Raw genomic sequence first — 14,207 nt, 5'->3', positions numbered from 1 at the left:
AGATTAATATTCAAATTCATACAAAAATGTTTCACAAATAAAAAAGAACACTAACATACTATATTATATTAGTATTATATACCTATAAAAATTATATATTATTACTATAATATAAATAGGTACCTATGTATATGGTACTTGGTACATACCAAATAATATATACTATTTTTACATTATATACATACCTACATAATATTTATATAATACATACTATTTACATTATACACACTACATACTGCATGTACCTGTAATATCTATATGAAATATGTATGGAACATACAATACCATTAAAAAAATGTAAAAATATTCATTTACACAGGGACGTTTCCAGGGGGAGGGGTACTCGGGCATGTGTCTCCCTCAGAACTCTATTCATTCCATATCTTTCACTTTCACTTCTCGTAAAACTAGTATCTAGTTATTACCAAAACTAGCGATTTTTCAGTTCTTCAACAAATATTAGTTATTATTGACCTTTAAATAAAATTAGCTTGGGTCTTTTACTTCAGATTTTTTTTTTGTGATGAAATGAATCCGGATATTTAAATACTTCAAAATTATTGCTTCAATTAAAAAATAAATGTGGTTGTTGTTGTTGTTTTCAGCAACATGGTCTTTTAAACGAGAAAAGCAGTTTGCCTCAATAGCTTGAAACATAAGTCTATTTTTTAAAAGTTCTATAAAATGATTATTATGTAGTAGTTTATTTCATAATTTCAACCCTTTTAAAATGTTCACACATTTTGCATATTTTTATGACATCATTAGAACGATACATTAATCCTCCTCTGGATTTTGTTGATATTAAGGAATTTAAGAAATTTCCTTTTTCCCCTATTATGGACTCTAAACACCATTCACATTTCACTGACTTTTGTAGATGCCAAGAAACAAACCCTGCAATATACACAGCCATCTGAAATGAACAGTCACTAATTACAGCATGATTCATTATATACTCATGATCTTCCCACAAGGCCTCAAGGGAAGAAGTTGTTTCTAAGTCATCTTTTTCATTGAGGAATTGTAAATTTCCGTTACTTATATTTATAATACGCTCTATATTTATAATATCTTCTAACGGAATGCAGTTGCCCAAACCACCCTCTCGAATTTCAGCTCTGACAATTATTCTTTTGTAGGCTGCAGTGAACTGTTTACATGTGGGATTATTATTAAAACCGCCTCTCGAACGAATCGATGAAAAAAATAGCTCGATATGGTCTTGGCTTACTTTGTAAACAGGAAGGTATATTAAATATTTTTTTTGACAAATAACTTCATCGTACATTAATAGAATACTTTTTAAAGAAGTTATAAGCCCTTTAAACCCCACTTTTTGATTGGAATTAATTATCAGTTGATCAATAATTGTTAAAGTTGGTAAACCCTTTTTAAAGCCGGGTGTATTGAGGGATCTGCTATTTAAAATGTCAAAAACTCTATTAATTTTTTCAATAAATTTAATAGTAGCAGAGCAACCTTGGAATTCTTTTAACTCCAAGACATTTTCACAATACTTTAATGAATCAGCAACAGATTGACTCAATAACTTAATAGCTAAACGAACTTTCATTTTCTGTTTAAAAAAATGTAAGTGAGCTTGTCTTAACTTGTTTCCTAAATGGAGGCCCTCTGCATTTTGTAGTTTATCCAAATTTTCAATAAATGCCCACCTTATATATTTGCCTTCCCCATCTTTAAGAATTTTTTTTCCCCAACTGTGTTTCTCACTAATTTTAACATGACACAGGTCAAAAAAAATTTATATATTAGTACTGTTTACAGTAAAATAAGTTTGCATGTCATAAAAATCTGTCTTATAGCCTAGCATATGTACCATTGCAATATTTGAAGGAGCCCCGTCAAAAGTCAGTGAAATTAAATGTGCACCTGTTTTTTGAATAAATTGAATTCAATGCAAAACGATTGAAGATTTTTGATTGCCTGTTAAGGAGTTTGTAAAAAAATACCCTACAGGTAATTTCCGTGTAGCATTAACACCAACAACCATTAACAGAAATGCTTCTTTTGCAACTTCTGTTGAGTCATTATCAAAGTCCACACCACAATTAAGATATCCATGATACCTCTTCCCATCCCATTCTATTTGTTTTCTGAGTGAGATTTCATCAACCACAAGGGATAAAATGAGAGGATTTTCTGAAGAGCTAATATATTTTTTTAAAGCATCAAATGCTTCTTGCTAAAACCTGGCTCAGCATTTATGTTTTTAAACCATTTGCCTATGGTACTGTGCGGTGAGGCAAGCAAGTATCGAAAGTTTGCCTAACATAATCATTCCCCTTGGGTGAAAAGAAACTTAAGGTAATTGCAAATTTACGTCGTTCAGGCGAATATTTACCTCTTCTAGTCAATTTTCTTTTTCGCAATTCTTGAACTATGTATGTTAGGCATACTTTCAAACATTGACATTTGTTCTGACAATAATAAGTTTTTTTTATATAAATCATTAACAAGATGTTTTAGTGAAATGACTTTTTTTTGTATCTCTTCACCTTTTGCCGGAGAACTTTAAGTCTTCTTGTTTGCTCTTTATTTTTTTCTTTTTGCCGTCATTTTTTTTCTTTTTGCCAAAAGTTGCCTCTTTAAACGTTTTCTTCTGGGTGATTCCGGCTTCATTTTTTGGCTAGCAGTCGAAGTTGAAGCACCTGGTTCAGAATCCAAATCTCGCTGTAACGCTTTTCTTTTGACACTCTGTAACAATGAGTTAAATGTAAAACAGAATGTCTCGAATAATGTGTGAATAAGCATATACCAAAAAATAGTGCGTAATATCTATCAATTTAATTGTTTGCTTGTTTCTTTGTTATAGGTACCTATGTATTAACATTAACACTATTAAAATTGAATTTACCAATAACTACTACCTATACAGTATACAGTGTCCCAGGATGAGCGAATTTATAAAAATTGCAAAAAAATGTTGAGTTCAAATTTGACGGGGACAACAGAACGACGAGGACAACAGGGCATCTAGCCCTGCTTGATTAAAAAATAAAATTTTGCATATTTTTATTTAAAAAAATCAAGCATACGAGTATTTTTTAAATTTTATAAGTAGGTAATAAAGTAGTATTTCTAGGTAAGATATAAAAAAGTTTATGGGAAAAGGTTGTTTAGAATATAAAATTATGTCCACTACCTATCGAATTTCATAACCTTAGGCCTACTTTGATTTTTTTATTTTTTTGCCATTTCTATGTAGTTTCACCTATTTTGGAACACAAAACGTAGGTAGGTATATATACATAACTATATATACTCTATATAGGATTTAAGTTAGGCTGTCCCTTGACAGTGGTAACTTCTCATTTCTAATCCTAAACATAATCTTTAATTAGCTAAGTACCTGTTTTGACTGCATATATTTAGGATATTCAGGAAATATAGAAAGGACTGCTCCATTGAGAAAACGCCTTCTGCAATCTGTTGAATAAAAAAAATGTTCCTCAAAATGTCTAGAACAAACTCTATCATTTGGTGATGGCTCCCAATCTTTAAATTTCATAGCTTGAATCCACAACTTTTTTCTTTCTGGATCTGAAGGAAATCTGAAATAAAATTATATGTGAAAATCTACCCATTATACAGGGTGTCTCACGACGAATAGGCGTGATCAATATTTCGGAAACTAATTATTCAAAAATTTTGAGAATTTATTCAACATGGCATAGTTGATGGGGGCCACACAACTAAAATATTTTGACAGTTGTGACGTTTCCGATTATACCGGAAGTAGATGTCAGCTTCGTTATTTTAAATGGAACACCCTGTATATTTTTACATTTTTGGCTTCCAAATAAAATTCTAGGTATATTTTATGTATAATGTCCTCTACCTAAGTGTAACCGTTTTTGACATATTTTTAATTTCATGTGAAAAACTATGTTTATAAGCCCTAAAATAATTATCGATTACTCCCTTTTAGTAGCCTTTATTTATTGGTTAGTTTTGGTTTTATTTGAGAGGAAGGACCACTTTAAAAGACTACTTTAATATTTAACTAAAAAAACCATACAGGGGAGTCAAAAACTAGCATTAAAAATTCAAATGAAAAAAATTATTAAAAGTCAATTTTTTCCAATGGAAACCCCTTATTTTTATAATTTTTTCATAAAGATACTTAAAAATAAGGTTAACTTTATATTAGGTTATCTAGTCCAAAAATTGATAGTTTCCGAAATATTGACAGTGTAAATTTGGCCTAATATTAAAAGCCGTATAGTTGTACACGGCTCAAGGATTGTTGATTAGTTGATCATGACGGTTGTCATAGTAACCGCTAGAAGCGGCAGTAAGACAATGGATTATATGCATTAAATTTATAAGTGACTTGCTATTTAAGTTTTCTTCGGAAAAGTGTAATTTAATGTATAATTTAATTAAAAAGTGTATATTTCTGTTATAATCCATTATCTCACTGTTGCTTGTAGCGGTTACTATGACAACCGTCATGGTCAACTAATCAACAATCCTTGAGCCGTGTACAACTATACGGCTTTTAATAATTATTAGGCCAAATTTACACTGTCAATGTTTCGGAAACTATCAATTTTTAGACTAATTATCAGATGTCAAATATAAACAGATATTTGACATATAACATATTATATTGACATACAAAGCGATTATACATATAAGACATTATAGTTCATTGAAGCATGATACCCCATCAACTGGTCCTCTCTTTCCTTGGCATATAAACGTTGGCTCCCCAACTGACTTAAGTATAAAATTGACGAAAAACAAAGAAAAAACACAAAGTCACGGTCTCACAACATGTAATTAAACGGGCTACACGTGTTTCGCTCTAGTCAGAGCATCATCAGGCCTAAATTTAGGCCTGATGATGCTCTAACCATTCAAATGTCGAAAATACCGAATTTGGTTTATTCCTTTATCATACTAAAAAAATTCTAGTTTTTTAAAATACGTCGGCTTTTTCAAACGACATATATGGTCAGTATCTATAGATACTATATGATTATTCTTAAAAAAATCTTAATTTTTCACTCCTAGCAACGGTATTTTTTTAGCCTTCAAATGTCGAAAATACCGAATTTGGTTTATTCTTTTATCATAGTAAAAAAATTCTAGTTTTTTAAAATGCGTCGGTTTTTTCAAAAGACATACATAGTAAGTATCTATAGATACTGTTTTATCATTCTTAAAAAATCTCAATTTTTCACCCCAAGCAACGGTGTTTTTTTACCTTTCAAATGTCGAAAATACCGAATTTGGTTTATTCCTTTATCATACTAAAAAAATTCTAGTTTTTTTAAAATACGTCGGCTTTTTCAAAAGACATACATAGTAAGTATCTATAGATACTGTTTTATCATTCTTAAAAAAATCTCAATTTTTCACCCCAAGCAACGGTGTTTTTTTACCCTCCAATTGTCGAAAATACCGAATTTGGTTTATTCTTTTATCATACTTAAAAAATTCTAGTTTTTTAAAATACGTCGGCTTTTTCAAAAGACATACATAGTAAGTATCTATAGATACTGTTTTATCATTCTTAAAAAAATCTCAATTTTTCACCCCAAGCAACGGTGTCTTTTTACCCTCCAATCGTCGAAAATACCGAATTTGGTTTATTATTTTATCATACTTAAAAAATTCTATTTTTTTAAAATACGTCGGCTTTTTCAAAAGACATACATAGTAAGTATCTTCAGATACTATATTATCATCCGTAGAAAAATGTCAATTTTTCACCCCTAGCAAGGGTATTTTTTTACCCTTGAAATGTTGAAAATACCGAATTTGGTTTATTCCTTTATCATACTTAAAAAAATTCTAGTTTTTTAAAATACGTCGGCTTTTTTAAACGACATATATAGTAAGTATCTATAGATACTATATTATCATTCTTAAAAAATCTTAACTTTTTACCCCTAGCAACGGTGTTTTTTTACCCTCCAATTGTCGAATGTACCGAATTTGGACTTTTCTTTTATCATGGTAAAATAATTTTAGTTTTTTAAAATACGTCGGCTTTTTCAAAAGGCATACAGTAGTGGCAGAAAGTAGAGCAACTTTTAAAAAAATAAAATTTCTTGACAACTAACAAAGGAATAACAATGATATTTATCCACAATACTTTTGGTCAAGTAGGTAGACTTTTATTTTATTAATTGAAACTTCCTTTTTTAAAAACAATACGTTTAATTAAAAAGAAGAATACAATTAAAGCAACTTACAAACTAACATGAAGTTTGCTTAAAGACTACCGTTTAATGACTGATTCGCGCCTGCAAAGCAACTGGTATATATATAAAATAAATGCTGAACAAGCTGGATGAAGCGAAAGAGAATGAATAAAAATATACATAGGCATAAATGGCCATATAACTCCTCCCCTCTTTAGGTCTCAGAAAACCGGGGTTGGTTTTTGAGGGATGTTAATTCTATGTCCATTTTTACATTATTCCCATGTTTCCTACAATAGTAATAATACATACATGCTACAAGAATAATTATAATAATTATAATTATCAATAATGTGATTGATAGTCCTGAATTTACAATATCGAAATCTTTCAGAGGTTGTACAGATAATCGCTGAGCGTTCTCTAAATCTTCTTTTATGTTTTCAAGATTGATTTCTGTAAGTTCCAGAGGTTCAATATTTTGTACTAATTGATCGTCAATAGTTATTGAAGGCAATTTAAGTCTTAGACTAATAGTTTCTGGTTCTTGTGAATCATAAACCTTGTCTTTAATTTTTACATTGCATTCCGAAGGAATAATAAGGGATGGTTTATTAAGTGTTTCAATGCTGTGTTGATTTGGACATGTAAGGTAAATGTTTTGTTCTAGAGCTGGAATTACTATGATAGAATTATCACTTAATTGTGTAGCAGATGTATCTGTGTATTTAACAGGTATCATAGGGCAATGGCTTGTCAAGTTAATAGTTTGAATGATACAAGGTTCATGACTCAATAGGTAATTTTGGCATAAAAACATGTCTTCTATTTTATAACAACTTTCTTTCACGTTGTAAAAATCATCACTTGATCTTAATAGATAGGGGTTGTTAATTTTTACTATTTGCCTATTAATGGGGATTGGATAAATGTGATAAAACATATAGGGATTATTAGATATTAAAGGGATCCCTACGTAAAATATGATTAGGTCGTTTTTTATGGTTACATCCGCATGTGCGACTTCATAATATTTGATAATATTATCAAAAGGAATTCTGGTTTTTGGGTCAAGTTTCATAGTGATGTCATTTAACTGCTGATATTTAAAAATGCTATGGTGCATGATGTTAATTTCGGCGAAGGTTATCGCGGTTTGTACATTGTTGTACGTCTCATATAATATGCGAATATTATTTTCTACATTGTCGAGTAAGAGAATAAAATAAGATGTTATGGTAGCGGATTGTGTTAACTGTTTCAAATCATTGACCTGGGTCATTAACTTTTGTTGATTGTTTTTAATATTACTCAGCTGTAAGTCTATATCTTTGGTTAAATTTTTAACAATGGTCTGGGTTAAAGAAATATCATGGTGTAAGATATTTTGATTGTCTTGCAGGGTTTTAATATATTTATTATAACGTTCTGCATCATCATCGTCTAGGGTTCCAAACAAGAACTTTTGAGCTTTTCCAATGATATTAAATAATCCTCTTTTAAATCTCGTTTGGGGTGTGGTATAATGTTCAATAAATAATTCAATCGATTTTATTTGATCGAATAAGTTATTTGTTCTGGTTAAGAGTAATTTATATAGGGAATAATAGGGTGATGTTACGCTAATATTGCCAAGGGTCTTATTAATTTGTAATAGGGTGGATTTTGTTATATCTAGGCAATCCTTCATATTAGTTAAATTTACATGATAGTATACATGATGGTAATTGGTAACTATATAACTATTTCCTTGATAGACTGGCAGCAAGGGATTGGTTAATTCTTCTATTTTATATTGAGCGTCTATTCCTATTAGTAGTGGAAGTAATAAGATTATTACAATCCTTATTTTCGTTCCTGAAAAATAATTACGAACGTCGTTTAATATTTTTAGGATGTCTTTGACCTTTAAATTTGGTTATTTTATATTTTGGTTGTAACTTCTGAGGTAATTTCCGCGGAGTACCTACTAATTGATTAGTAGCTTCGGGAATTTCTGGGTCATTTTCGCGTTTCTTGTTTAGTTTAGATAGAACATTTGCCTTTTTAGCATTTAATTTTGAATTAATGTTTTCATTTAATTCTTTGAAAATTTCGGCAAGTTCATATACGTAATCAGTTTGCATTTGGTTAATATCTTTTTCGAAATTTAACTGATAGTTCAAGTTTCCTTTAAGAATTTGAAACGGAGTATATTCATGTGAAGAGTGGATGCTATTATTATAATTTAATATTGCTATATCTACTAATTCTTGTATAGTTTTACTTCTATGATCATTTCTAAGAGCAATAAGGCTTTCCTGAAGGGTTGAGTGGAATCTTTCGACAGGTGAATTCGAGTTGGGGTTATAAGGGGTGGTGAAATGTAGTTCAATTCGATAAGTTTTACATAAATCTTGAATTAGATTACTCTTAAAAGATGTTCCGTTATCTGTTGTTATTTTACAGGGCGTTCCGTGATGTGAAAAGTATTTTATTAAACTTTGACATATCTCTGTAGAGGTTTCGTTTATAGGATATGCTGTTGCGAATTTAGAGAAATTATCGATTAGGGTTAAATATTTTTGTCCAGATATGGAATAAATATCCATGTAAATATGTTCAAGAGGTTTTGATCCTGTTGGTGTAGGCTTATAAATTACTTTATATGGATGTCGATCGTATTTTGTCTTTTGACAAGTTTCGCATGTATTTACAAAATTAATTACATCACGCTCTAAGCTTGGCCAATAATATCGTTGTTTGATATTTTTAATATTTTCCGTAATTCCTCGATGTGAAGTTTTCGTCGTGTGGTATCTCTCGATAACTTCCTTTTGTTCATCAGGGGTTAAAATGTCTTCTAATAGGATGTTTGAAATTAATAACTTATACGCGTTATGCTTAAACGTTTCCTGAAATATTCTTATGACCACTGGCTCTAATTCTTTGTTTTGAAAAAACAAACAATAAGTATCGGGTGGTAAGTTGTCTCTGAATAGGATTTGTATTTCATTGGTTATAGGGTTGTTATTTATAAAAATTATAAATCTCTTTTTTGTTTCAAATAATCGATCTTTCTGTATGTATGGCTTTTCTTTAGTTGTCCATTTAAAAATAATTTGGTTTTTAAATGTATTTATCGATTTATTTACATATGGTGCTCCTAAGATTGGGTCTTCTTGTGACGTGTGCACCGTATCTGTTTCTGAGTTGTCTTTCTTGTATTTATCCTTTTCTAGTTGTTCTAATGTCAATTTTTCCAATGAACTAGCTGTGTCTGTTTCTGAATTATCTTTTCCTGGTATATCTACTATTTCCTTTTTACTTGTAGTAGGTTTTGGTGATTCTTGTTGTGGTAGGTTAGGTAGTTCATTAACCTTTGGTTGATCAGCTGGTCTTAATAAAACATTAGAGATTATATTTATTTTCTTTTTTTCTTTCTTTTTCTTTGGTCTTTCAAATAAGTTTTCTTGTGTATCAAAGAAATGTTTTATCTTATCATGCCATGTATATTGGTCGTAATCTTCGTTATCTTCACAAGTTGCTGACATATGCGTGGGTGATGGTTTTCTTATTTCCATAGGATGAATTTCTCTTGGTGGTCTAGAAAGTGCATCGGCATTGACGTTGTGTTTTCCTTTTTTATATTGAATGGTATATTCGTATTCTTGGAGTTTTAATCGCCATCTTACCAATTTTGAATTTGGTTCCTTAATTGAAAATAGCCACTGCAGTGGTTTATGATCTGTCACGATGGTAAATTTTCGACCAAATAAATATGGACGGAAGTATTTGGTTGCCCATACAATTGCCAATAATTCTTTCTCTATTGTGCTATAATTACATTCTGCTGTGTTTAGCGTTCTACTTGCATAAGAGATAGGTAAATCTGATCCGATGGATCCTTGAGATAAAATTGCTCCTATTGCATATTCTGATGCGTCAGTTGTCAAGATGAAGGGTTTACTAAAATCTGGGTACTGCAATATTGGATCGTTTGTTAAAATGTTTTTGCATAATTCAAAAGATGTACGAAATGCTTTATCGTGAACTATTTTTGCGTTCTTTTTTAAGCAGTTTGCCAATGGTTTTGTAATTTTTGCGAAGTCTTTTATGAATTTCCTATAATATCCAATGAGACCTAAGAAGGATTTGATTTCTTTTGGTGTATTTGGTATTTTAAAGTTTTTAACAGCTTCTATTTTGCGAGGGTTGGGTTTGACACCTTCCGCAGTTACTATATGTCCTAAGAATTCGACTGTTTTTTGTAGGAATTCTGACTTATCTAGTTGTATTTTCATGTTGTGCGACATAAGTCTTTCAAATACTAATTTTAAGGAATTCATATGTTCTTGTAAGCTGGTAGAGAAAATTATAATATCATCCATGTAAACTAAACATATTTTTCCTAATAAACCACGTAATATGTTGTCCATTGTACGCTGGAATGTAGCAGGTGCATTACTTAATCCGAATGGCATACGTGTGTACTCATAATGTCCATGTTCGACATTGAATGCAGTTTTTGGGATGCTTTTAGGGTCCATTTCTATTTGATGGAAGCCGCTAGCAAGGTCTAATGTGGTAAAGTAGTTGCATTTTCCTAATTTGTCCAATATATCAGTGATGTTAGGTATTGGATATCTGTCACTGATCGTCTTCTCATTCACTTTTCTATAGTCAATCACCATTCTCCATTTCTTTTGTCCTGTTGCATCTAACTTCTTCGGTACTATCCATACTGGTGAACTCCATGGCGAATTAGATGGTTGAATTATTCCGCTGTCTAACATTTGTTCTATTTGTTTGTTTATTTCCTCTTTATGAATATAGGGATACCTGTAATTTTTTGTATATACTGGAATTTCATCTTTGGTGTTTATAACGTGTTTAACTTGACTAGAGAATGTTAGTATGTCTCCAGGTTTATGTAAAATACTACTATATTTGTTAATTAATTTAAAGAGTTGTTCTCGTTCCTCTTTATTTAGGTGTTCATGACGTAACAAGGTTTTTAAATCTAATGGTTCTGTACATTTAGATTGACTAGAATTTTCGCCTATTTGTATATTAAAGATTTCAAAGTTGTTAAGTTCAATTGGTTCAATTGGAAATCCATTATCTAAATTTCCTTCTAAAGCTATGTATCTTTTCGAACGATTATAAATATCTACAATATAGGAACTTTCTTTAATTGTAACAAGAGTGGGTTGAATTTCAATTTCACCGTCAAAGTAATATGGAACAAACCATGTTGTATCTTCGGGTAAATTTGTCTTAATCGGGGTTTTTTGTATAGTCTCTGGTGGTATTTCGACAATAAATTTTTCAAAATCCTGTCTATACTTAAATGGAATAGTTAAATAATCATTGTATAGGGTTTGATTTTGTAGATCGATATTTAGATTTAATTTACGAAGATCTTTTATACCTAAAATTCCATCAAAGTAATCATGAAAAGAGTATAGAATAAATTCGATGGGTTCTGAAATAGCAAAGCTTGCGAATAAGGGTATAAGAGCTTTATATTTAGCTTTTTGCGAACCTGTACATGTTTGCAGGGTGCTAATATAAGGTCTTATGGTTTCTGGGAAAAACATTTCTACTATGGAGGGTCTGAGTAATGAAGCATGTGAGCCTGTATCTATTAATAAACGAATCTTAAAATCAGGGCTCTTAATTTCTATAAAGGGTAGTTTATTTACCTGAAAGCTATTTAATGTTAAGCATGGTTTTGTTTCTCCGAGGCTTGGATATGAAAATTTTCGAATTGATCTGTTAGATCTTCTTCATAAGATTGTAATTGATTATTATCGAGGTTTCCATATTCTTGCTCATAGTCACAAAAATCAGAAAAATTAGGGTTATCATGATTAATAGAGTAATCATCTTGAGGGTAAGGGAAATTTAAATCAGTATTTTCAAGATGAGCTAAATCGTGTCTTATTTGAGGTTGAGGGATTTTTCTTGGTTGAACACTCACTCCGGACATAGGTTTTGGAAATTGAGATTTGGCTGAAGTATATTGTATACCTGACATTGGTTGTGGAAATTGATTTTTATTTTGTTAAGGGTTTCTTTGAGAGAAATCTTGATTTTGTGGACCTTGGGGTCTGACAAAGTTTTGATTCTGTTGTCTATAATTGGGATTAAATGGTCTATAACTACTATATTGATTCTGAGGTTTTGGAATCTGACTTGGGTAATGTTTATTTTGATTGTGATTGTGTTGTGTTCTTTGTATATTATTTTGAGGTTGATTTAAAGGTTTTTGTGTATTTTGTTTGTGTGGGTTGTGATTTTGTAAATAGTTATTTTTAAAATGGTTCTGACTGATTAATATTTCATAATTAGTAATTATGTCAATTGCCTGATCTAGAGTTTGAGGGTTTTGCACTATCAATAATGTTCTCAATTCACTAGAGATATTAGCAAGAAGATTTTGAGTTGCTGTTAGCTCGTTTTGATTTATAAGTATAGTTCTGGCTTCTATATTATTTATTTCTGAGCAAATTTTATTATTAATTTTATTTACTAAAGCTTTTAATCTTTGAATGTAGTCATTTGTTGACTCATTCTTTCTAGTAAGGAAAATCAATTGTTGTTGTAGATTTGCTCTAGTTATAGGGTCACTAAATTTTTGTTGTAAGGCTAATTTAATTTCATCCCACGAATTCAAATCGCTTCTAGTAAGTAAAAAGTCTTCCGCTTTTCCTATTATTTTACTCTTAATAGCTAAAATAACATATTCCTGTTGCGATGGATCTGCATTGTAATATCTTGTGTGAAATAAGTTAATTTGGTTAATGAAAGTATCTAACCGTGATGGCGTACCGTCAAACGTTTTCAAAAGGGTTACAGTGGATCGCAAAGCATCAGCCATATTGTTATTATCTGATTTCAAATTAAAATCTAAATTATTTACAGTGGAACTTTCTGCAAAATTTTCGTTATTTACAAGACCTAGGGTTACTAAGCTATTCGCAGAAATTTCAGCGTATTGTTGTTCTAAACCTAAATTGCTAGAATCGTTTTCAAAAATTGTAGTTTCAGTACTACGACGACTAACTCTTGGATAAGTTATATCACTTAACCGATCATTAAATTTTTTCATTTATAGAACATATGTTTCAATCTTAATTAACAAGATGTACAACTATAAGAAACAATTCTGTAAACACTTACAATTGAAAGTTTCTCAGTTTCGTTCTTGTATCAACCGTCTGCTGCTACTGCCGTAGATGGTTGTAGTGGACACTAGCATACGCCAAATTGTCCTACTGGCCTCTCACAATGGCGAACCAATAATTGAGATGATCTGCCAGGAGCCAAAAATGTAGTCTTGTTGCCTGAGATGTTCTAGATCCTTCTTTAACTGTTGAAACAGACGAGCGTTGAACTCAATCGATCGGATGCTATCACATACACTAAGTATCTAGTACTACTGACTATAAGATACTGGTAAGCACTGATAACTATCACTTAGCACTGACACTAGCACTCACGTACTCACTGAGTATTCGCGTACTCAATTTTCGTGTTACTCGAAATGGATCAACTTTTTGCTCTTAAAGGATCCTACCGACTGCGCCTTTTTTATTTTATTAATTGAAACTTCCTTTTTTAAAAACAATACGTTTAATTAAAAAGAAGAATACAATTAAAGCAACTTACAAACTAACATGAAGTTTGCTTAAAGACTACCGTTTAATGACTGATTCGCGCCTGCAAAGCAACTGGTATATATATAAAATAAATGCTGAACAAGCTGGATGAAGCGAAAGAGAATGAATAAAAATATACATAGGCATAAATGGCCATATAACTGTAGTCTTAAATCAGATAAGAATTGACCTTCTAAATATTTCTGTTTATTTTTAAACTGATAAGAATTTGTGTACCTGGCAAAAATTAGAGCAACATTTTTCTTAGAACTTACAAATCGAATAATATTAGTTTAATTCCAGCTGTTTACCGGTTGCATTAAAAGCAAAGTTAGTTTACAATGCCTAGAGGAAGGCCTTTATCCGTTGATTTAAAAACACG

At 30.9% G+C, this 14,207-nt stretch overlaps 1 long non-coding RNA gene across 1 annotated transcript; it reads right to left on the bottom strand.

Annotated features, from left to right (window-relative positions):
* Positions 1-231: 231 nt before the first annotated feature.
* On the bottom strand, positions 232-3,884 carry LOC126736945 (uncharacterized). Its single transcript, XR_007660836.1, has 3 exons — positions 3,374-3,884; positions 2,520-2,718; positions 232-447 (listed from the first exon to the last, which is right to left on the bottom strand). It is a non-coding gene; the product is annotated as an uncharacterized LOC126736945 (long non-coding RNA).
* Positions 3,885-14,207: the final 10,323 nt, after the last annotated feature.

The sequence above is a fragment of the Anthonomus grandis genome, chromosome 5 (genome assembly GCF_022605725.1).
Source record: "Anthonomus grandis grandis chromosome 5, icAntGran1.3, whole genome shotgun sequence".
Lineage (NCBI taxonomy): Eukaryota > Metazoa > Arthropoda > Insecta > Coleoptera > Curculionidae > Anthonomus > Anthonomus grandis.
Note: the sequence above shows the minus strand (reverse complement) of the source record. Positions and strands in the feature narration are given on the sequence as shown.